Source organism: Portunus trituberculatus, chromosome 44 (assembly GCF_017591435.1).
Source record: "Portunus trituberculatus isolate SZX2019 chromosome 44, ASM1759143v1, whole genome shotgun sequence".
NCBI classification, from domain to species: Eukaryota; Metazoa; Arthropoda; class Malacostraca; order Decapoda; family Portunidae; genus Portunus; species Portunus trituberculatus.
In genome coordinates this window covers 26,120,340-26,143,316 of record NC_059298.1, presented here as the reverse complement: position 1 = coordinate 26,143,316, position 22,977 = coordinate 26,120,340, and the positions used below count along the sequence as shown (strand labels likewise).

The window sequence follows — 22,977 nt, the reverse complement described above, 5'->3', positions numbered from 1 at the left end:
CATGAAGACAAAGGCAAAATAACAAAAGGAAAGCTCGGAAGAACCTTTGATCCAGGCGAGAAGTTTTAATTGTTGGAAGCAAAGGATGGAAATGGAAGAGTGAAATCAATTGACCGATAGATACCAGAGGGATGAATGGATGGCAGAGAAATCTTTAACAGAATTACAGCTGTATCAAATGAACATATCCTTTTAACCTTTCCATTTCAATCTCGTATGATTAGCAAATAAATGCAATGTAACACAAAGAAAAACAAATACTTGTATGATAAAAAATCCATTTCTACGGGTATAGAAAAAAAAAAAACTGAACATCTCATTAACCTTTTCCTTATTTTACTACAAGAGAGATTAAATATAATGCATTAAAAAAGGCAACAGCTTCCATATACAAAACTGTTTTTATCTTGTTCTTGAATAAGAGAGGATATATTTTGACACATCATATAGAACCCTTGCTCTTTTGGTTTTTATTTAGACACACACACACACACACACACACACACACACACACACACACACACACACACACACACAGCCGACAGTTAAAATATAAGCAGGGGTTTTATTTGGTCCCATCATTATCATCGTCAATTACAAGAGTCGTCTGTGAGGGTGACATGGATGTAGTGGACGGGTGGATGAGTGCGATGATAAGGTAAGCATGACAACGACCTACAGAGGCTTCTTTACATATTGAATAAGACCAACTAAATTAAAACCTGTCCTATCTTTTATGTAAGGTGGGAAAGCTGGCCAATAGCATCTATAAAACGTTTGAACAAAAAGAACCATTGTGATGACAGTCCCTTACCTATCCTAAAAATTACTGTCTAAACTACAATTATATATACTAAAAAAAAAAAACATGAAGCTAATGGAATAATGCAGAGCAAGTACCACTGAAAAAAAAAACGAAGATATTTTGTGTCCCTTGAAGGCTTAAAGTGACGTCAAAGGCAATTACTGTCGAGCTGCAGGAAACTAAATTGATTTTTACTTTATAGAGAGGAAACACGAGAGAGAGAGAGAGAGAGAGAGAGAGAGAGAGAGAGAGAGAGAGAGAGAGAGAGAGAGAGAGAGAGAGAGAGAGAGAGAGAGAGAGAGAGAGAGAGAGAGAGAGAGAGAGAGAGAGAGAGAGAGAGAGAGAGAGAGAGAGAGAGAGAGAGAGAGAGAGAGAGAGAGAGAGAGAGAGAGAGAGAGAGAGAGAGAGAGAGAAACTTGAGTGGCGCTGAAGGACACGGACACGTTATGATATTCTTACTCTTCTTACTCACATGTGTCGTCGGCAACTTCTGAGCATTTCCCGAGCTGCGCCAAAGCTGTAGATTAATTCCAAAAATACAAGACGAGCAAAGAACAGCAATGTTTATGCAACGCTCCTGTTTTTGAGAATTAAGAAGATTACGTCTTAGGTTGTCTGTCTGTTTGTGTTGCTGGCTGAAAGACTGTTTGTGCGTCTGTGTCTTTTTACTTATTCTTGTGTGTGTGTGTGTGTGTGTGTGTAATTTTTCACTGTTTGATCTGCTGCAGTCTCTGACGAGACAGCCAGACGTTACCCTACGGAACGAGCTCAGAGCTCATTATTTCCGATCTTCGGATAGGCCTGAGACCAGGCACACACCACACACCGGGACAACAAGGTCACAACTCCTCGATGTACATCCTGTACCTACTCACTGCTAGGTGAACAGGGGCTACACGTGAAAGAAGACACACCCAAATATCTCCACCCGGCCGGGAAATCGAACCCCGGTCCTCTGGCTTGTGAAACCAGCGCTCTAACCACTGAGCTACCGGGCCGTGTGTGTGTGTGTGTGTGTGTGTGTGTGTGTGTGTGTGTGTGTGTGTGTGTGTGTGTGTGTGTGTGTGTGTGTGTGTGTGTGTGTGTGTGTGTGTGTGTGTGTGTGTGTGTGTGTGTGTGTGTGTGTGAAGTAATGCTACCACTAGTACTACTACTACTATGTTGTTTATGACCCTTTTTTCACACATTTTTTGTTGCTCTTGGCCGATTGCCTTCCTACATAAAAACAAAAAACATTGCAGTATACACATATAAGAAAAATACAAAGGGGTAAGGAGGGGAAAGCTTAGGACTAGATTACGAAAAACTACCTTGGTTTATTTCTCGTACCATCGTGGGAATCGTAATGAAACAGTATCTTGTTTTGGTGCTGTTTGGCACTGATCGGCCGAGGCGCGTCAAGGGAGGAGTAGGTAGCGTAGGAGTGGGTGACGCAACAGGCTACTCCAAAGCTTTTCCAGGGCTTCTCAGTGTTTGGTATACACCTTGTGTGTGGGGGGGGGAGGTACAGGAAGGGGGCCAGTTTCTCTCTCTCTCTCTCTCTCTCTCTCTCTCTCTCTCTCTCTCTCTCTCTCTCTCTCTCTCTCTCTGCACCCTATTCTCCTTCTATATAAAAAGAAAAAATCGATTTAGTCTCCAGCAGCACGAAAGTAATTACCCTTCACGTCACTTTAAGCCTTCCAGGGACATAATATATCTTTGACCAGACCCCTTTTTTCCATCCTTTCCAATAGTATTTGTTATTTTTTTCCTTCGAAGTCTCACCTTCATTTCTGAGATAGGTTTGGCTCACGATTTTCGAATCTCTACAATCATGCCTCATACAACACCTCTTGAACTATGTATTAGACAGAAATGTTGTCTTACTTTTGCAGAATTTCAGAGTTATTGGCCGCCTTGATAGTTGCCCAATACTTTATCACCTATATGTAAAGTCTGATAAAACATATCTCGCTTCCACAGTACCCCTCACTTCTCTTGATACTTTTTCTTCTAATCCATCATATTTTAACCAATTAAGTCTCCTTTTGATGTTGAAATCACTCTCTGCACTTTCCTCTCTCTGCACAAAGGGATATTGCCTTCTATGTGATACCAATACACTCCCTTTTGTTGGATCCTCAACTCTGTACCTTAAGGACCAATTCATCTTAATGCTCAAAGCTTCCACCTAACCTTTATCCTTTTCTTTGCGAGAGAGAGAATGTTCTGCTTCAGGGGTGCGGCAAACGAAATACGTGTGACTAAAGCGATTTTTACGTTTCCACGAGCTGAATAATCTAAATCTTGGACGAAAATGAGATCTTATTCGGACCTTTCTCTTTAAGCTACCAAAAATTAAGCGACTCTCCTATATAACATTTACTTTATGAATCCAAGAAACTTCCATTCCTTTCCTGATATGTTCCTTCTTGTCAAAACACCTCTTATTTCTCTTAACCTCTTCAAAACTGGGACATTTTTATCTGAGATTTGTGTACGATTAGACCCTTTTATTGACATTACGAAGGGTCTATGGAGGTCAGAAGGTTAGTGGTCCATTCTTTCACGCTTGTAATCCCCCATACAAGTTTCTAAAGCTGTATGAAATCACGAAATAGTAAGTAGAATGAATATGGAAAAGTGTTATGGTACTCAAGGGTTAAAGTCAACTTCTCAACTAACATATTTTTCCTTCATAGAGCGATCCGTAAAATGAAGGCACTCACCACACAGATATACCTTCAATCTACATTCATAACACTATCTTCTATACATCAACACCTCTCATTTCCTTTAACATACACGTATATCCCCCAAATGATAGACATAAACTTATACATATTCCATTTCCCGTTAAAACACACGTGATCCGCCTCATGTATATTTCATAGGAGTGTGTAAAATTCCCCATCAGATTACTCAAGACCTGTACATTCTCACCCACGTCCCCTCGCCTCGGATACTCGTCGTCCACACCAACCTCACTTTTTTCATAGCCACAGTCATATATTTTCTACGCTACTCTAGATTACGACATTTGCTAGCATAATTACTGTCCTGGCGCCCTCACACAGCACTCCCGCAGGAACAAGTATGTCCATTACTCCTAGAATCAACATGCATCGCAGCCACAGACACGCGAGCAGAGAGAGAGAGAGAGAGAGAGAGAGAGAGAGAGAGAGAGAGAGAGAGAAAGGATTACAAAGCTGACATATGAACACAGACATACATGCATCCAAACGAAAATTATGTAAAGACACACACACACACACACACACACACACACACACACACACACACACACACACACACACACACACACACACACACACATCAATATATCTATGGTTAGTGAGGAATCCTAATGGTGTGTTTCCTCGACTTGCTGAGTATCATTATCAGAAATCAGTGGAAGGTAGAAGAATAATGTGTATGGTTTACCAGCCTTACGCGCTCCCTATTCCCAATAATGTCTCCTTTGCTGGGAGTTTCTGTGTATAGTTTCTACGTATTTCACTGCAACCTTCATTCATGCAGCACCAGCACGCTCTTTCTCTCTCTCTGTAGGTAAATTTATGACTCTGTCTCTCTCTCTCTCTCTCTCTCTCTCTCTCTCTCTCTCTCTCTCTCTCTCTCTCTCTCTCTCTCTCTCTCTCTCATTGTCTACATGCATAGTGAATTTTTCAGGCTCACCCTCTGTTTCGTTACTGGTCAGTGTTTCAATTCTTCAGGCCCTTTCTGATATCTCCCTCTTAAACAGTTTTTCCCTCCTTTCCCCTGAATCTGAATACACGAAAACCCTTGTCTGACGAAAAGAAGAAAACAAAGGCTGAATATGCTCTAAAATTAGTCCATTGCTGTCTGTTATGGGAAAAAAGGCGTCCATAAAAATGTTAGCCCTCTTCTCCCGAAACGAAACATTTTCATCAAGTTATTCCGCGGGAGATTCTCTTGCCGTGGTTTGCTTTATGAGGAGACTTACCGCTTTAGAGGTCGCATTTCTCATCCCTGAATGGAAAAAAGACTGGAGGGCCATTTTGTATTGAGCGCCTTTGTAGAGAAAGATATATACACACACTTGAGAGGACGATTTATATGAACGCTTTGACGTCTCTCGCACATACGTAACGCATGCAGACTCGGAATGGTTAATGCGTGGAGGAGCGGTGTGCGTGACATACAGACAAGTGCGTGAGGGCGACCCGTCAGTGAGGAATGTGCTCATTACAATAGAGGGTAAAGCTACACTCCTCATGTTCATGAGAGAGAGAGAGAGAGAGAGAGAGAGAGAGAGAGAGAGAGAGAGAGAGAGAGAGAGAGAGAGAGAGAGAGAGAGAGAGAGAGAGAGAGAGAGAGAGAGAGAGAGAGAGAGAGAGAGAGAGAGAGAGAGAGAGAGAGAGAGAGAGAGAGAGAGAGAGAGAGAGAGAGAGAGAGAGAGAGAGAGAGAGAGAGAGAGAGAGAGAGAGAGAGAGAGAGAGAGAATAAACAAGTACACAGACAGAGAGCCAGACTGAGAGAGGAGGTATGGAAATTATCATATGTCACTTGAAACGAACAAAATTACCATAATCTGTGAATGATTAGAGAGGACTAAGAAAAAAAAAAGTCAGCTGGTGGCAAAGGGACGTAGAGGAGGAATAAAAATGATAGGAAGTTCCATTGAAAGAGCCAGTAAGGTTTCTTCGGGATCCTTTTTCTCCTGATATTGGACAGACGAGAATACCCTCTAGGCAGGAAGGGTCTCTTGGTACAGATGGCTAAAATGGACTGGTGTGCGCTCTCTTCCTCGTGGGTAGAGGGAGGTGGTGTGTGTCCCTCGAGGAAGTGTGAGATGGGGGTTCGGTAACGGTTGGCCAACTGGGAGAGTGTGTATGGCTGTGGGAAGAAAACAGAAAAGGAAAAAGGAATACAGCAAAGGAATACGTGATAACTGGATAAGGGAGGAGGGCGGCGTGAGGGGCTGGGGTTTGAGAGGAGAGGAGGGGGAGTGTGTATGGTTGCGGGAAGAAAATAGAGGAAAGGAGAAAGGAATACAGCAAAGGAAGACGTGATAACTGGATAAAGGAGGAGGACGGCGTGAGGGGGGTGGAGTCTGGAAGGAGAAGAGGGAAGGTTCATGGGCTGGAAAGAGAATGGTGGTTGTTTTGAGGAGAGAAAAGGAAATATTTGTTCTATAAGTGGAATCTTGAGAGACTGTGTGTGGGGGAAGAAAATGGCGAGTGAAGAAGGTCGTGTTGCAGGGTTCATGTGTATGTGTGTGTGTGTGTGTGTGTGTGTAGTGAGGGGTGGGGGTAATAGGTAGGCTAATGGGTTAATGAAGATATGGCATGACACGACACATTTCCTTGATTTCCCTCATACCAAGCACATGCAAACATACGCCTCACACAAAGACAGGAAGAAGGAACTTTTCATCACTTGAAATGGAACATATATTACATAAAAAAGCTACAAAAGAAAAAATAGCAAGGCAAGCTCATGATACTGAAAGAGAGAAATATGATTTGGAATCCTTTGTAAATCCAGTATGCAAATAACAGTCTGACACTAAAGTAAAAAGATGCACCCTTTCGTCTGCTAACAAAGAAACACGTGAAAAATGTAGAACCCATGAGTCAGCAGAAAAAAAAAAAAACATTTTCCACCTGAATAAGCGCGTCTCCACATCGCAACACAAGGGAGAAATATTAGCGCGCTGACTGGACGCGTTAGTCAGTTATTGTGGTGAATACGAAGCTAGGCACGCACATATGCACACTCCGCACGTACGCATAAACGTATAAAGAAACACACACACACACACGGTAGCTCAGTGGTTAGAGCGCTGGTTTCACAAGCCAGAGGACCGGGGTTCGATTCCCCGGCCGGGTGGAGATATTTGGGTGTGTCTCCTTTCACGTGTAGCCCCTGTTTACCTAGCAGTGAGTAGGTACGGGATGTAAATCGATGAGTTGTGTTGTCCCGGTGTGTGGTGTGTGCCTGGTCTCAGGCCTATCCGAAGATCGGAAATAATGAGCTCTGAGCTCGTTCCGTAGGGTAACGTCTGGCTGTCTCGTCAGAGAATGCAGCAGATCAAACAGTGAAACACACACACACACACACACACACACACACACACACACACACACACAGAGAGAGAGAGAGAGAGAGAGAGAGAGAGAGAGAGAGAGAGAGAGAGAGAGAGAGAGAGAGAGAGAGAGAGAGAGAGAGAGAGAGAGAGAGAGAGAGAGAGAGAGAGAGAGAGAGAGAGAGAGAGAGAGAGAGAGAGAGAGAGAGAGAGAGAGAGACAGACAGAGAGAGACACACACACACACACACACACACAGATGCCTTGCCTTATACTGGAGAAATAATCGCGGTCTCCTCCTCGTCTCACCTGTTAAAAGAAAACCTTAAATCAGACACGAAATAAAATAGACCACTTATTGAAATTCACCTGTTGATCTAATTACAAAAAAAGAAAAATAAATAAATAAAAATCGAAGAGAATGAGATGTCAAGATTAACAACAAATTATTTATCATACTCGCCATGACCAATTTTATTCACAAGCAATATCAGCGCTTTTGACAGTTTCGGGACATGAAAGATGATTACTCGCATCTAAATGAAATACTGATGTCAATATACGATAAAGTATTCTTTTCCTTATGAAGAGATTGACTGCACATCATAATATGAAGAGCATTCTAATTAACCTTTTAATATTTTCAATTGCTGATGTTTCTTTCTATTTCTTTTCTATTAAATTGCCAATGATTTTATTTAATTCATACCTTTGTTTTGATATCACCTACGTATATAAATGAAATCACACTTTCTGGCTTACTGATTACAATTTCATGCTAAGAACACCACTGAAATAATGACAAAAAGTGAGATGAGAGAGAGAGAGAGAGAGAGAGAGAGAGAGAGAGAGAGAGAGAGAGAGAGAGAGAGAGAGAGAGAGAGAGAGAGAGAGAGAGAGAGAGAGAGAGAGAGAGAGGAGAAGACAGAATTATGTATGCATGGAAACAATGCAAGAACGGGAATGCATCACTGTTCTTTGTCTTTATCGTCATCTTGAAGGAGAGAGAGAGAGAGAGAGAGAGAGAGAGAGAGAGAGAGAGAGAGAGAGAGAGAGAGAGAGAGAGAGAGAGAGAGAGAGAGAGAGAGAGAGAGAGAGAGAGAGAGAGAGAGAGAGAGAGAGAGAGAGAGAGAGAGAGAGAGAGAGAGAGAGAGAGAGAGAGAGAGAGAGAGAGAGAGAGAGGGGAGGAAAGCAGAGGGAAGGAGAACTGAGAAGATGAGACGGGATAAGAAGAAAAGACGAAAGAGGAAAGAGGAAAGATGAGAGGAGAGGAGAGGAGAGGAGAGGAGACGAAACGAGATGAGACGATAGGATAAAGAAAGAAAAAGAAGAAAACAAAAATATAACTGAACAAAAAGGCATGGAAGACAAAAGACGACTTAAAATAAATACGTAACTCAATCTGTCTCGAATCAGGAGCTCAAATAAAGAACGAGTAGGAAAAGTGAGGCTGTATATTTGTTCTGCGTGGCGTGTGTGCAGCCAGTGAGGAGGAGGCGAGAGAAAGGCATGGTGGAGATTAGAGAGGAAGAGAGGGAGGGAGGGCTGGCGGGAGTAGGAAGCAGCAAGGAAGATGAGAATTTCGTGGGTGGTCGCAGGTTTGGGAGGGAAAAGAAGGGTGGAGACAGGGATGAGATAAGGAAGCTGGAAAAGAGAAATAGGAGAGGAAGAGGACGGTGTGGCAGTAGGGAGGCAGCACAAGGAACGGTCTGGGACGAGTCTAGGGTGAGAGCGGTAGATGTGAAGGAACGAGGATGGAGGAGGAGGAAAAGGCAGGAAGAGATAAGGAAGGAGATGAAGGCGTCAAGGGAGGAGGGAGAGGGGAGCGGTAGGAGAGCTGAAAAAAGGATCTTGGTAAAACTGTCTGTATCCGCTGAGAGGAAACGAAGCGTGGAAGGAGAGAAAAACCTTATCATAGGACTTTCAACTAATATCTAAAGGAATAACGTACTTCTGGATATGAAGCGAGCGAAAAGTCCTCAGCAAGAATTCATCATTTTAGTTTGGCTCCACTTCTTTTAAATTTAACCCCTTCAATACTGAGACAAATTTTAACCATGAGATTTGTATACCATAAGAACATTATATTGACATTAGGAAGGGTCTATGGAGGGCAGATTAATGGGTACAGTCTTCACTATTTTTATCTCCACGTGGGTTTCTGAAGCTGTATAAAACCACCAAATTGTAAGCAGAGTGAATATGAAAACGCGTCATGGTACTGAAGGGGTTAAGGAAAAGTATTTAGTTGTTCCTCTGAGGTAGATGCAACTCTGAACATATATTTCTATAATTTTTTCTCCTTGCTTTCATATTTTCAGTTTCCTATATGTCTGACTTGTTTCCTACACTGTCGGGTCTGCAGTGGGTAAAAGTAATGTGACAATATAGTGAATATACGCAGCTAATCTTTTACGCTGGTAACGCTCACACCGCCCACACGTACGTACAAGGAATGCTGAACAGACCGTGGTGCTCACAGAAAGTATCTAAGTTTGGAGCAGACTGAGAACAAATGGGCATAGCAGACACTCTTTGCTTTATGTGATATAGTTTTTATTAAGTCACTCAGTACAATAACTATTTATAAAGATAGCTCTAGGACGATTTACCAAGTATTTTAAACTGGAATTTGTTTGTATTACTAAAAAACACACTGGTTATAAAAAGACAAGCAGACAGTCAGAGAGAGAGAGAGAGAGAGAGAGAGAGAGAGAGAGAGAGAGAGAGAGAGAGAGAGAGAGAGAGGAGAGAGAGAGAGAGAGAGAGAGAGAGAGAGAGAGAGAGAGAGAGAGAGAGAGAGAGAGAGAGAGAGAGAGAGAGAGAGAGAGAGAGAGAGAGAGAGAGAGAGAGAGAGAGAGAGAGAGAGAGAGAGAGAGAGAGAGAGAGAGAGAGAGAGAGAGAGAGAGAGAGAGAGAGAGAGAGAGAGAGAGAGAGAGAGAGAGAGAGAGAGAGAGAGAGAGAGAGAGAGAGAGAGAGAGAGAGAGAGAGAGAGAGAGAGAGAGAGAGAGAGAGAGAGAGAGAGAGAGAGAGAGAGAGAGAGAGAGAGAGAGAGAGAGAGAGAGAGAGAGAGAGAGAGAGAGAGAGACCTTGTGTCAGGCGTGGAGGAGAGGTCTCGAGAGGTGATGAAGGACCATGAAGTGATGGCGCATTTATGACGTTAACATTTTTTTATTTTCCTCTATTAATTTTGATGTAATCGACTCCTTACATCTATGTTCCCCTTTAGCAAATACTTAATAAAAGTCGTCGTTATTTTCACTTTAATAAGTGTCTTTTTTTCAATGTTTTTATTAATTTTCAATATTCTGATGACAAACAGTAATTTTCCTCACAGCCACAAAGTTTATTGAAACAAATTAAATTCTTTATGGGATCAGAGAGAGAGAGAGAGAGAGAGAGAGAGAGAGAGAGAGAGAGAGAGAGAGAGAGAGAGAGAGAGAGAGAGAGAGAGAGAGAGAGAGAGAGAGAGAGAGAGAGAGAGAGAGACGCACAGCATCCTTCTCCCTTTGCTAATTTTCCTCTTCGCGTGGTGAGGTGACAAGAGGCTGCGGTTCCCTGGAATGAAGATAATTCTGAATGCAGGAATACGCCACTTCCATCTTGAGGTCCTAATAGGTACATACATAAGAGGCCACGCTGCGGCTCTAATTGGTTCCTTCGCGCGTCTAAAGGTCAGAGTGCGAGAGAGGATCGATGCAGTGAGGGGATGTCACTGAGAGGGATGAGGCGCCGCGGGGGAAAGACTGAACCTCTTGCACAGCGAAGCAGTTTTCTGTGAAGATAACTGTACGTAATAGGACCAAAGAAAAGATCTAAAGGAAGCGGGCTCTGAGACGGATCCGCTGACTTTGCTACGTTTGGGAGATGAAATTGAAATAGTGTTGCTGTCGCGTTGTTTATATATTTGCATGGCTTTTGTAGAAGAGTTCGCTGTAATAAACAGTCTGACTATAGACCAAATTGTTTTCTGGAGTACTTTTGTTTTCCTATCATTTCAGGGTATTCTTATTGTGTTAATACAGCTTAGATGAAAATGTTTGAATTGGTATCCTTAACCCCTTCAGTACCATGAAGCGTTTTCATATTCATTCTGCTCACTATTTGGTGATTTTTTTTACTGTTTCAGAAACTTATGTGAGGATTAAAATAGTTAATACTGTGGCCATTAATCTTCTGACTTCCATAGAACCTAAAGTAAATAAAATGGTCTAATCATACATAAATTTCAAGATAAAAAAAAATGTCTGTTACGTTCACCGGTTAAACGGGTAAGATTGGCATCGGGGAGCCGGTGAAAAATAATAAAAAAAAAACACTGCAGCTTCAACTGGTGAGGCTATGCAAAGGGGGGCACTTAAAAAGCTATTTAATAACCCAATAATGAAACTGACATACACATATACATATAACATGAAACACATGAAACTGACATACACATATACATATAACACATAAATAAATACAACAATAAAGAACCCAACTTAATACCTAACAATAATACTAATCCTATATGGAGGCAATGTGGAAAAAAGCGGGACGAGGGGAAGTGATACTTATGCGGTGTCGCAGTGGTGAAGTGCTGGGTGAGGTAGATCCCACGGTAGTCCAAGAGGCGTTGTGTTCACTGGTTGAGGCCTTGACCTCGACTGACTTCCAGAAACCCGGGAGTTTGCTTAACACTTCCGCTTGAGTCGAATGGGGCCGCGTGAATCCAACTTCGGGACAGTAGCGGGGCTTCATGAGACGGTGACGTGGAGGGTTCATGAGACGGTGGCGTGGAAGGTTCATGAGACGGTGACGTGGAAGGGGAGGTGGAGAGGTGGCGAACGAGGTAGCAAGCGGAGGAGGTGATGGTAGTGGAGTATGTTACGGGCGGGCCGTAACATTTCCTCCCCCCTAAGACCTCCGTAATGGGCTCATGAAGGAGGTGAGACGGGAGATCTTGATAAGGCGTCGGCGATGATGTTGTCCACCCCCTTGATATGGTAGACTTCAAGTTGAAGGGTTGAGTTAACAAGGCCCACCTAAGAATGCGTTGGTTTCGGTTCTTCATGGCGTGAAGGAAGGCCAGAGGATTGTGATCGGTGAAGACCTTCGTAGTTTGAGGACCAGGATGAAGGTAGCACTCAAAACGTTGGAGCACCAGGACGAGTGCCAGAGCCTCCTTCTCGATGGTGGAGTAGTTGAGTTGGTGTTTCTTCAGCTTGGTGGAGTGATAGGCGATGGGATGGAGGATGCCGCTTGTGGGGTCCGCTTGTAGGACAGCACCCACTCCAACTCTACTCGCGTCTACTTGTAGATGGAAGGGGCGGGAGTGATCTGGCGTCCAGACCACTGGCTCCGAGGAGAGGAACGCCTTGAGATGTTGGAAGGCTTGGTCACAGGAGAAGGGGACGGAAGTGCTGATAAGGTCCGTCAGGGGGGCGGCCAAGGTGGAGAAGTTCCTACAGAATCGTCTGTAGGAACCAGCCATCCCCAAGAACCTCATGAGAGCTCTCCTGGTGGTAGGGACAGGAAGCCAAGGATGGCCTCACGTTGGCTCTCTTGGGGCGAACCTTGCCGTTCCCCACCACATGTCCCAGGTAGACCACCGTAGACTTCCCGAAGGTGGACTTGGCTAGGTTGATTGTAAGACCAGCTTTCTGCAACCGACCCATCAGCCTCCGGAGACGGGTCAGATGTGTCACCCAGTCGTCCGAAGTCACCACCAGGTCGTCCAGATAGGCAGATGTTCCCTCCAAGTCCTGGGTGATGTAATTTATATCCCTCTGGAAGGTGGCGGGAGCATTAGATAAGCCGAAGATCATCACTGTGTATTGGTATAGCCCGAAGGGGGTGATGAAGGCGGATATTACTCGGGTCTCGTCCGAGAGGGGAATCTGGTAGTAACCTTTAACCCGTACAGCGTCAGAGACGTACGAGATACGTCGGCTACTCTGAGCGAACCGGGCGTCAGAGACGTATGAGATACGTCGGCGAGCTTCCTCGTGTTTTCGGAGGTATTGCGTCCTCAAAACCTACCATTATACTGCCATCATGCACTGTAGACATTGCTCATGCTGCCTCCTCGTTCCTGCTAACATGAATGCTTCCAGTATTCATTTATTACATATCTGAACTTTAGCAGTTTCTGCTGCCTTCAGCTCGGTGTAGCGGGAAACTGACGCCTCAACTCCGCTAATATGAATGCAGCGTAATTTCCATTACTTACTTTACCATTTCAGATGTTTTTGGTAACTGTTATATTGTGGTAGTGAAAACTTTGTATGACATAAATAAGAATTTTCCAATCGCTTTGTTTTAAGGAAAAAATAAGTACATATTACTCGGAAAATATTTGCACTGCGAAAGGCAAAACTCCCTCGCGATATCTCGTCTATTATTAGCCACAAGCACTCCCAAACAACAAAACATGACATGTTGTTTTTCTTTCAACTCAGGAACGATATCATGCATGTGTCCAACTCGAGGATCGACTGGTGAGAAACGAAAAAGCGAATAAACTAGTCACATAAGGCTTTGCTAAGTCGCTAACCTTAGCGCAAAAACATCTCGCACCAATTAATACCACTTTCAGTCAGTTCAGAGAGGAATGACTGTCATTTTCATTTGTTTCACATCATTTAAGGCAGGTTTAGCAAAAAAAAAAAATCCATGATGTGGCCAGCACTGGCGAAATCACAAAGTCTCAGATCTGCTGACGCTGTACGGGTTAAGTAAATATATAGTGGTTACAAATTTGGCTACTCCTATGCTATCTATAAGGTCCTCTATCAAGGGCAATGGGTAGGAGTCTGGCACCGTCACTTTATTTAATTTCCTGTAGTCGGTGCAAAATCGACTACTACCATCTGGCTTAGATGTTAACAGGCAGGGAGAAGCCCAAGGGGATATACTAGGTTCTGCAAGGTGATGACAGAGCAAATAGTCTACCTCTTTTTTCATCAAGTCTCTTTTAATGGGTGAAATGCGATAGGCTGGTTGATGGGCTCATTAGATATTAATGTTATATCATGTTGGATAGTAGTACAAAGTCCTGGAAGGTCACCTGTGATTTCTGAAAAGTCTAGCAATAACTTTTTAAGATCAGACTGTTGTGAAGGTGTTAAGGAAAGAAAAACCTCATCAAGGTTGGACATGATTTGGCTGTTTGAGGGGCGTCCTTTAGGTGACGAGAAGAGGAATTCGATGTCGGACTCTTCCTCGGGGGCACAGGACCAGACTCCTTCCCTACCAGACATACAGGTACAGTGCGAGACAAGTCGTCCTCTGGTTCTCTGGAGTGGTAAGGTTTCATTAGATTAATATGAACTAGTTGGGAATCCTTACGACGGTCAGGAGTGTGGACCACATAGTTTAATGGACTTAGTTTTGAGCCACAACATAAGGTCCCATGAACTTACTGTGAAGAGCATTGCCTGGAGTGGGGAGAAAAAGTAAAACCTTGTCTCCTGGTTTGAAACTTCTCATGACAGATTTGGGAAGAGAATTTTGTTGCATTTTAGTTTGAGATTTGAGGAAGTTTGATTTAGCAAAAGATCTGACTTCACTGATTTTATTCTTAAGGTTACTGATGTAGTCAGACACACTGGGGCTTGAAGGAGTATTTTGAGTAAACCATTGATCCTTTAATATTTTGAGAGGCCCCCTGATCTGTCTACCATAGAGTAATTCAAAAGGGAGTAACCTAAAGAATCTTGAGGAGATTCTCTTAAAGCGAAGAGAAGGAAAGAGATACTTTCATCCCAGTCTCCTTGATGCTCCAAGCAATACTTCTTCATCATGGATTTTAATGTTTGGTGAAACCGCTCCAGACAGCCTTGGGATTGGGGTGGTAAGCCGAGGAGGTTACATGGTCGATGTTTAGCTCATTCACTATCTGTTGGAAAAAATTGCTAGTGAAATTGCTACCCTTGTCAGACTGAATTTGTTTTGGAATTCCTACCGAGGTGAAAAAATGTATTAGATGTTTTACAATGGTCTTTGATGTGATGTTCTTAAGAGGAATGCTTCAGGGTACCTGGTAGTGGGATCCATGAGGGTTAACAAATACTGATTCCCTCGTTTGGTTTTGGGTAAGGGCCCTACGCAGTCTAGAACGATCTTTTCGAAGGGCTCCGTCTGAACTGGAATAGGCGTCAGAGGAGCTGGCACAAGGCGTTCGTTAGGCTTACCCACAATTTGACATATGTGACATGTTTTACATAGTGTGACACATCCTTTTTCATTCCTGGCCAAAAAATGTTGAAGAGCCTTCTTGTAGGTTTTTGGATGCCTAGATGACCTGACAATCCATCATGAGCTAGTTCTATAATGGCTGGTCTTACAGACAAGGGATGACAACTTGATGTGTTTCTGACCAGGTGTCTAGTTGTTTCAGTTCAGGAGGTCTGTAGGCACGCATCAGGACTCCTTCCTGATAATAAAAACAAGGCAATTTAGACATATCCTTTGTCTCACTGGCAACATGTCTGATCTTAGCCAAAGTGAGATCCTGTTCCTGAGCATTAATCAAATTCTCCTTTGAAATGATGTTATTGTACAAGTTGTCAGTAGAGGCAATCATTGGTGGAGGAGGTGGTGAAAGGGCAGGGGACTTGGACTGAGACCTGGTGACTGCACACACTGGGAAGAAGTGAGGGATGTTTCGTCCAGGGTCTTAGTGGGACTTTCTGTTAAGGGAGAATCAAGAACAATTAAGTTAGGAACAGCCAAGTTACCCGCAAGATCGTTACCCAGTACAAGATGTACCCCGGTACTGGCAGTTCACCAGGTTTAATGGCTACCTCAACCTCTCCTGAAATGAAAGGGCACTGTAAGCTAATTTTAGCCAAGGGATAGGAGAGCTGTGATTCGAGACCTGTAAGGATCACCTTCTTCCAGTGAAAGCCTGTCTGATGTTAGGGATGACATCTTCCCTTAAGATGGATTGGGCAGCACCTGTATCACGCAGAACCTTGACATTTATTGCCTTGTCTTTACCATCAGTCAGGGACACTTTACCTTGATACGTGTACGAGTCATAAAGTTCTAGAGGAGAGTTGACAGGGTTAGCTAGGGCCACTGGTTTCTTGTTCTCAAATGTGTTAGGTTTAGGGGCCACAAAAGAAAGTTGACGTTGAGAGGCCTTGCAATTTGGGTGTCTACATTTTTGGATCGTGTGACCTGGTTTCTTACAGTATGTACACCAAAAACTATGGCATATGGATCGTGTGACCTGGTTTCTTATCAGTATGTACATGTCAGTGAGATCTTCAAAAGAAGACATCATCTGTAGTAAAAAAAAGAAAATTAAAGGTCAGAAAAAAAAAAAAAAAAAAAAAAAAAAAAAAAAAAAGAAAAAAAAAAGAGAAAAAGAGAGAGAGAGAACCAGTGGGAATTATATGCATTTGGCGAGAATCCGGTCGGCTTACCACCCGCGCCCCAAAACCTTCCCCAAAGGAGGACCTAACATTAGATAGTGAACCACGACCTCTACTACCCAGGGATCCCATCAACAAAGCAAACGCATCAGCCACTTTAGCGGCAGACATAAGATCACTCTCTCCCGTTCTTCCACATGCCTCAGAATATTAAAGGGTAACTTGTTCTTCCATTCTTCCAGGACCATTAGATTGAGCAACTCCGAAAAGGTGGTAATGTTAAGGGCGGCTAACCATTTCTTAAATTGTCTTAGTTTCTCACTAGCAAATTCAACATAGGTGTGAGACTCTGGTTTCACATACTTTCGGAACTGTTGTCTGTATCCATCAGAAGTGATAGAGTAGGCGTCTAGAATGTTACCTTTGATCTCTTCATACTCTACCTCATCACTAAGGCCGTTGTATACCCTGTAAGCTTTTCCTACTAGCTTAGGGACAAGGAGAGACACCCACTGATCCTTGGGCCATTTATTCCTATTAGCAATGCTCTCCAAAGCACGAAATGACCCGTCAACATCAGATTCATCAAAAGGGGGAACTAGCGGAGCAGCTGTAGCAGGATTAAAGCTTGCTAACTTTTTCTTTATATGTATTTCTTCCCCTCTAAACTTAGCATCATTTCGTCGGGTTAACTCCTGAATTTCTAACTCTTTCTCCTGCCTTTTAAGTTGTAACTGAAATTCTCTCTCTTTATCTTCTTTTTCTACCTGTAGTTGCATTTGTTTTTCCTGCAGCCGGTATTCTAGTCTAAGTTTTTCAATTTCCCACTGACTTATCCTACTCTTATCCTGTTCTTCCTGGGGACTGTGTATTATAGTCCTCGGAGAGGCTGCTGACATGGGAGTTAACTCTTCTATGGCATTTCCTAGCAACTGACCTTCTTGCACTAGATGTTCAACAACTACATTCTTAATGACCTCTTTAGTCATCTGAGACGTGATGGGAACATCAAAATGTTTAGCGATGGCTTTCCACTGGTCCTTCTTTAAATTAGCACCTTTAAGTTGTTCCAGAGAAGGGTCAGCACAAAAATCTTCAACGTTAAACTGAGCGAAAGCCATATTAAATAGATGTTAAACAAACAACAACAAAAAAATGATAAGCGAATTACTTAAGTGAGGAACTTGGCAGAGTGATAATAAAGGCAACCTTGAAATTACCTAGATTATACTTAAGTAAACACTTATGAGTACAATCACTAATGAGGGGTAAACTAGAGAATTACGGCATTAAGAGGGATCCGGATTACTCTAGTTACGAGACTTGAGAGTGAGGAGCGAATTGTACTGAGACTTGTTATTGATAAGGAGGCGGATTAGTCTGAGGGACTAGTTAAAATGGCCAATTCTAACTAGCGAGAAAAATGATCCGCGAAGTGAGGGATTGAGGGTTCGCATGAACATATGATGATCCCAACACTTGGATAACACTTATTACACACCTGCCTATGTGCAAAAATAGAGATAAGTGCTATCGGTGAACACGCCTTTCTACCTGGTTTCCTGCTCTACCACTGCTATGCGATACCAATGAAAGTCACGAAGCACTTTTAACCCAAAAGGAGCCACTTGATCGCACAAAGGTAAATTTAAACCACACGCAGAGTAAGTCACAGAAAAAAAAAACACATCAAAGTCACAACACCACAGAAACACAAAAAAAATAATGTAATCACAGAAAAAAAGTCACTGGAAAAATGGAACACTGAACAAGGGTTATAATGGTCCTGTCACGGTCGCCAATTGTTACGTTCACCGGTTAAACGGGTAAGATTGGCATCGGGGAGCCGGTGAACAATAACAATAAAAAAAAAAACACTGCAGGTTCAACTGGTGAGGAAATGCAAAGGGGCAATTAAAAGCTATTTAATAACCCAATAATGAAACTGACATACACATAGATATAACATGAAACACATGAAACTGACATACACATATACATATAACACATAAATAAATACAACAATAAAGAACCCAACTTAATACCTAACAATAATACTAATCCTATATGGAGGCAATGTGGAAAAAACGGACGAGGGGAAGTGATACTTATGAGGTGTCGCAGTGGTGAAGTGCTGGGTGAGGTGGATCCCACGGTAGTCCAAGAGGCGTTGTGTTCACTGGTTGAGGCCTTGACCTCGACTGACTTCCAGAAAGCCGGGAGCTTGCTTAACACTTCCGCTTGAGTCGAATGGGGCCGCGTGAATCCAACTTCGGGACAGTAGCGGGGCTTCATGAGACGGTGACGTGGAGGGTTCATGAGACGGTGGCGTGGAAGGTTCATGAGACGGTGACGTGGAAGGGAGGTGGAGAGGTGGCGAACGAGGTAGCAAGGTGATGGTAGTGGAGTATGTTACGGAGGAGGTGATGGTAGTGGGTATGTTACGGGCGGGCCGCCTAACAGATGGGATGTTTGGAGTCTCGCTATTTTTTCGGCTCGGGATTAGTGAACAATTCCTATCGGTTTTGGTTTCCTCAGCATGTTCGGCTTCATCTCTATCGAAAATGCGGACAGACAGACATGAAAAAAAAGAAAAATTCACCACCACTACCACCAACAGCAACAACAACAATGACGATGACGACGAGAACGATGATGATGATGATGGTGATGATGATGATGATAATGACGATAGCAAAAAATAACTGATAACAATAACAACAACAACAATAATAACAATACTACTACTACTAAAAATATTAATAATAATAATAATAATAATACTACTACTACTACTACTACTACTACTACTACTACTGCTACTACTACTACTACTAACAACAACGACTTTCACAACAGCCATCAACATCATCTCCCCTTTCCCCGTTCACAAAGTCTTTCCGTCCCCAGAGGAACTTCGCATCTCCACCGCCCAATAAAGCCCTAAATTCAACTGTTATTCCACAACGTCTCTCCGTCTCTTTGAATTTCCTTAATTTTCTCAATTTATTACCTTTTTTCTCCTGGAATTCAGTCGACGCGGAGGTATGTATATCCTGGAATTGCCTCGGCTTGACTGCCTTATCGGTACCTGCCATGAAGACCCTTTACTTTCAACACCTTATACTCAATATTTTTGTCGTTCCTCCCACTTCTCCACTTGTCTTCAGCTTCAAAACATTTCTTACTTCCCTCACCTCCATTTGTCCTTCTTTCCTTCACCGTCCTTCTTTTCTTCACCACTTTTTCCTTTCTTATCCTGCGTCTATCCCTTCCACCTTGACTTCGCATCCATCCCACCGCTCCGTGTTGAAGCCGCTTTAAAAATCGATGAAGGCAGGCTTCTTCCATGTACATTCGAGGGGAGGTGAGGGGATGTTACAGATCAGCTGCTGTTAATCCCCGTGCCCTCTTTTCCCGTTTTCTCTCGTGTCGCAGTGTAAAGTTGCAGCCTGCACTTTACTGACTCTACACTTCACACACACTGGAAACATCTACAGTCTTCAACCTCTTCAGTACTGGGACGTATTTCTACCATGAGTTTTGGGAATGATTAGACTATTTTATTGACATTGGGAATTAAGGGTCAATGGAGGTCAGAAGATAAATGGCCAGAGTCATCACTATTTTAATCCCCACGTAAGTTTCTGAAACTGTAGAAAATCATCAAACAGTAAGCTGAATGAATATGGAAACACGTCATGGTACTGAAGGGGTAAATATCAACATCTACACACAGCTCTCACGAAGTTGCATGTATTCTCTGTGAAATATTAACTTCCAAATGATAACTGTACAGGAATCTTATCGGCCCAAGGATTGAGTGGAGCGCTTATATATGTGGAGGGACAGCTCATATAAACTTTTTTGATGGAGTGGAGTGGCGAAGTTTTCTTTCTTCTATTCCTATCTCTTACTCGGCACCGCCATGTCGCATCTTCTCTCTGATTTTCATAGTTTCTTCTTTTCTAAATTCGCTTACTACTTGCTTCTCTCCTCCTTGCGGTAACGTTACACACGGAATTTCTACTTACACCGTTTTTTTTCCCATCTTACTAATGCAATAATTCAGCGATATCTTAACTACTTCTTCTCATTCATTGGTAATCTTTTCTTCTTGTTTTTTATTTAAGCAAATTGCCTAGAATTTTGTCGTTTATTTTCATTGGAAGGTATACATGCTCTACTGACATTATATCGTAGTGAAGTCGAAACAGACACAGGAAATTAATATATGTAGATTTTTTGTCCTGTGTGAGCCACTGTGACGGCAACAAGAGAGTCCAATGAGAAGAAAAGTATTCATAATAAGTTAGAGAAAAGAAAGAACGACTAGAAGTTTCCTTTTTCTTTTGTCACATCACTAAGAACAATTAAACTTAAAATAAAGTGTCTCTTCAGAGCCTTTATATTTTATGTACGATAAATCCCAAATCCATCTACACTGTGTTGCTCCAAGAGTGAAGTGCATGGAATTACACACAGTAATGCTCTTAGAAGAAAAAAGAAAAGTTTATCGCAAGGGAAAGATGAAAAAGAGGAAGAAAAACGGTTAACTATTTTCATCATAAAAGGAAGAGTGAAGAGTAATCGGAAACGTGAAGTCTTTAAGGACCACTGCTAACTCGATTTCCTCAAAATTTTCCTTCAAGTATGTTTTTCATCTAATATATAATGGCTTAGGGACACACACACACACACACACACACACACACACACACACACACACACACACACACACACACAGCCACACTCACACACACACACACACACACACACACACACAACATATAAGTAGATGCTCATTTGTAAATCATGAGAAGCAAATCGGTCAGAAATCGTACACAACTTCACCCCACAACCTACACACATTCTGGTCACGTAACAAAGTCCACGAATAAATCAGTACAACCGGAGACAGGATAAACTACATGTTGTTCAATTTCTCGACTCAACTTCTTATATCTACAGGACACTCTTCTCTTTTGTTTAGCGACACTCAACCATCTCTCTCTCTCTCTCTCTCTCTCTCTCTCTCTCTCTCTCTCTCCACTGAACACATTCCCTCTCAAAAGTTGCTTCTGAGAACTGAACGCTTCATCTCTTAATGAAACATGCTTCGATGAAGATAAGTGCTATCATGTAGTCTCAACGATCGTCAGTTCAGAGGAAATTACACACCCACTCATACTCCCACTCCCACACACACACACACACACACGACTTTTATATAGATGTGAAATATCTCAAACAATTTGCCTACACGTTCTACAGTATGTTGAACCGATAACAATAATCTTCCTCGGGCTTTTCATGAACAAAGTATCCCTTCAAAAGTCGTATTTTTTGTTTACAAGAAACATTGTCTATTACTGAAATGCGTTCTCGTTTAGTTAGCAATGTATGCATCATTCCTCACACATTCAAAAATGTATCTTTATATTAATGGAAGAAAAATAAATGCGTTCATGAATTCATAAAGATTTATTGAAGCGTAACATTTTTCCTTTCCCCAAAATATGGGATTTTAAATAAATTATTCTGGTAGTTTGTGCACAAATGAGAGAGAGAGAGAGAGAGAGAGAGAGAGAGAGAGAGAGAGAGAGAGAGAGAGAGAGAGAGAGAGAGAGAGAGAGAGAGAGAGAGAGAGAGAGAGAGAGAGAGAGAGAGAGAGAGAGAGAGAGAGAGAGAGAGAGAGAGAGAGAGAGAGAGAGAGAGAGAGAGAGAGAGAGAGAGAGAGAGAGAGAGAGAGAGAGAGAGAGAGAGAGAGAGAGAGAGAGAGAGAGAGAGAGAGAGAGAGAGAGAGAGAGAGAGAGAGAGAGAGAGAGAGAGAGAGAGAGAGAGAGAGAGAGAGAGAGAGAGAGAGAGAGAGAGAGAGAGAGAGAGAGAGAGAGAGAGAGAGAGAGAGAGAGAGAGAGAGAGAGAGAGAGAGAGAGAGAGAGAGAGAGAGAGAGAGAGAGAGAGAGAGAGAGAGAGAGAGAGAGAGAGAGAGAGAGAGAGAGAGAGAGAGAGAGAGAGAGAGAGAGAGAGAGAGAGAGAGAGAGAGAGAGAGAGAGAGAGAGAGAGAGAGAGAGAGAGAGAGAGAGAGAGAGAGAGAGAGAGAGAGAGAGAGAGAGAGAGAGAGAGAGAGAGAGAGAGAGAGAGAGAGAGAGAGAGAGAGAGAGAGAGAGAGAGAGAGCGCGCGCGCCTGGACGTCCTTTCATGCATAGAGAATGGGACAAATATCTTTCCACGTCATATCATGTGGACAGTGGAGGTGATCACGGCGGCCCTCGCAGACACAAGGCCGGGAAATGTGATAGAAAAGTTTGCTAAGAGAACATGGCAGAGACTGGCGGGGGAGTAAGAGGAGGGCAGTGCTTTCTGAGATGGTCTGGCTTGGCTCAGAATTGGACAATCACAACCACTGAGATTAGATAAAATTTTTCTTTCCTCGAGTGTGTTTAAGGTAGTTGTAAAATTTGAAATATTAAATAGGAAAACACATGCTGAGAGAAAAAAAAGAGATCACAACAGACTAATTAAGAGTTTGGTGTGCTTAATTTAGTTTATTAATTATTGTAACATACTCATGAAAGTCCCGTTTATAGTGTGATTTCGAAAACACCACTGGGTTACGTAATGACAACACACACACACACACACACACACACACACACACACACACACACACACACACACACACACACACACACACACACACACACAAGCCTCTACATCGTGTGCTGATATTGGAATAAAAGATCGGAATAAAAGAT

The 22,977-nt window shown here is 42.7% G+C and overlaps 1 protein-coding gene across 6 annotated transcripts in view; it reads right to left on the bottom strand.

Moving 5' to 3' along the window:
- LOC123518934 (neuromedin-U receptor 2-like) overlaps window positions 1–22,977 on the bottom strand; it is a 302,841-nt gene that overhangs the window by 220,132 nt on the left and 59,732 nt on the right. The window lies entirely within an intron of this gene.